At 39.3% G+C, this 2,324-nt stretch overlaps 1 long non-coding RNA gene across 1 annotated transcript; it reads right to left on the reverse strand.

Annotated features, from left to right (window-relative positions):
• Positions 1-389: 389 nt before the first annotated feature.
• Positions 390-2,050, reverse strand: LOC146499910 (uncharacterized). Its single transcript, XR_014869794.1, has 2 exons — positions 1,578-2,050; positions 390-759 (listed from the first exon to the last, which is right to left on the reverse strand). It is a non-coding gene; the product is annotated as an uncharacterized LOC146499910 (long non-coding RNA).
• Between the last annotated feature and the right edge of the window lie 274 nt (positions 2,051-2,324).

Here is a 2,324-nt window from a genome sequence, read left to right on the forward strand (position 1 = left end):
TTTTCCTTTCCAGTCACCTTTCTCACTCACTATGTGTTAACAGACCTCTCTGTATTGAATCGTATCTGTTATTAATCTCTGTCTCTCTTCCACAGCATGTCTTTTATCCTGTCTTCCTTCTCTCACCCCAACCGGTCGCAGCAGATGGCCGCCCCTCCCTGAGCCTGGTTCTGCTGGAGGTTTCTTCCTGTTAAAAGGGAGTTTTTCCTTCCCACCTTCGCCAAAGTGCTTGCTCATAGGGGGTCATATGATTGTTGGGCTTTTCTCTGTATCTATGAAGCGCCTTGAGGCGACATTTGTTGTGATTTGGCGCTATATAAATAAAATTGAATTGAATTGAAATTGAAGTGGATAACTAGAATATATAGTTTATAATTTCAACAATGTACTGTAAAAAATGGAACTTTATATGACAAATGTGTGGTGCTTGTGGAATTTTTAACAAGGACCCTACAAAACTTTACAGTACTCATGCTGCCACACTTCTGATGGCTAGGTGTGCAGTTCCTGCTTTAAATGCATTCACTTTTAAGATTAAGAAATCTAAGTGATAAGAGGCCAGAAATGTTTGAACTTGCTTATGAACCTAAATCACTGAAGCCGTCTCTCCTGCATGAAGTCCAGGTGCTGGTTTTCCAGTGTGTGCGTCTGATGGCCCAACACTGACTCAGAGCCATAACACCATCCATGGCTGCAGTATGGAACAGGTGTGGGTGTGTCCTCATCTCCCAGAGGAGTCCAAACCGTCATCAAACAGCCCTACAGACACAAAAATGTGAAAATATAAACAACCAGACTATCAGCAGTGATTTAAGTACTTTAAGACCTCTGTCAAAACCATTTACAGTATATATCACAGAATTTAAGGCCTTTATAATCACAGAGCATACAGAGAAAAGTACTAAACTGAATCAATTTCAGCTTTCGTTTCTCATGATGTATATTGTATTAATAATTAAATTTCATTATCTGTAGCTTTACCACACATTTGCCACACAGGTGTAGATACTGTAGGTTCAGTGAATGCTTAGATTGCAATGATTAGAATATACTGGACATTCAAAGCTAAGAATCAGCGCACTGTGTTAGAGGCTGGGATTTGATGAATTCATCATATATACAACCTTTGATCATCGTTTATGTCCAGTTGAGAATGAATCTGTGCACTCACATATTAAATGAACTGAAATCAGTAGTGTGATCTCCAGTCTTTATATGCTGAATGAGAGAACTGACAGCTGTTATTTTAATCAGCCTGTCTCAGTTCTTTTAACTCACAAGTATCACAAAGTAATGTGGTAACATCTGGACTGACGAGTTTACTGTCAGCATTTTAATCGCTAGTTTAAAGGCTGTAGGCTGCAGCCGTTGCTCTAACACTGTATAAATGTAACTGGCCTCAGTGCTGATTCTAATAGTCTGAGCTGCTTCCAGCTTTATTTGTGAAGAGCACAGCAGCTTACAAAACACGTAGCTAGCTCGTACAGCTGCGATGTAAAACTTTCATAAGCTAAGATGACCTTACAATAACGGGGCTACGTGTGGTGATGCTAGCGTTAGCCACGTTAACACGTTACCTTCACAGGTGGTCAGACTTTGTAAACAGGCACTCAGTCAGAGGTTGGCTTCTCCGTTTCGCTGCAGGGTCCCTTCATTCTTCACATATCCGTGTCGAGCCGAGTGTAAATCCCGAGGCTGAACGGCCTTTGTACAAGCACACAGGCTTCTTAGCAGGGCGAAGCTATGAGCTAGAAAAATCCAGGCTGGCAGACAGCCTGTATCTGACCAACCAATCAGAGAGCTCCTTACATCCCACGGTGTGGCTAATTTGAATAGCAGCAGGACTTTTAAAATGAAGTTGTTAATCCAACTGCTAATCCAAATGCTAATCCACATGTTAATCCCTGAGCGAACAGGAAAGGGAAATGGATTTTGAAATGCAGTTTATTAAAGTGCAATTCGAAAAAGATTTTTGAAATGCAGTTTATTAAAGTGCAATTCGAAAAAGATTTTTGAAATGCAGTTTATTAAAGTGCAATTCGAAAAAGATTTTTGAAATTAAGTTTATTAAAGTGCAATTCGAAAATGTTTTTTGAAATGCAGTTTATTAAAGTGCAATTCGAAAATGTTTTTTGAAATGAAGACTTAAAAAGCATTTTAAAAATCAGTTTATTAAATTGGAATTCAAAAATGAATTTACAAATGCAGATTTTATTCTACAATTCATTAATTAAGCACAGGAATTTTTATTTCGATGCGCGTGGCTCTTGTGGTCCTCCATAAAATACGGGTAGACAGGCCGTACCACTCCCGACTAGAGAGAG

This window comes from Neolamprologus multifasciatus, chromosome 16 (genome assembly GCF_963576455.1).
Source record: "Neolamprologus multifasciatus chromosome 16, fNeoMul1.2, whole genome shotgun sequence".
Lineage (NCBI taxonomy): Eukaryota > Metazoa > Chordata > Actinopteri > Cichliformes > Cichlidae > Neolamprologus > Neolamprologus multifasciatus.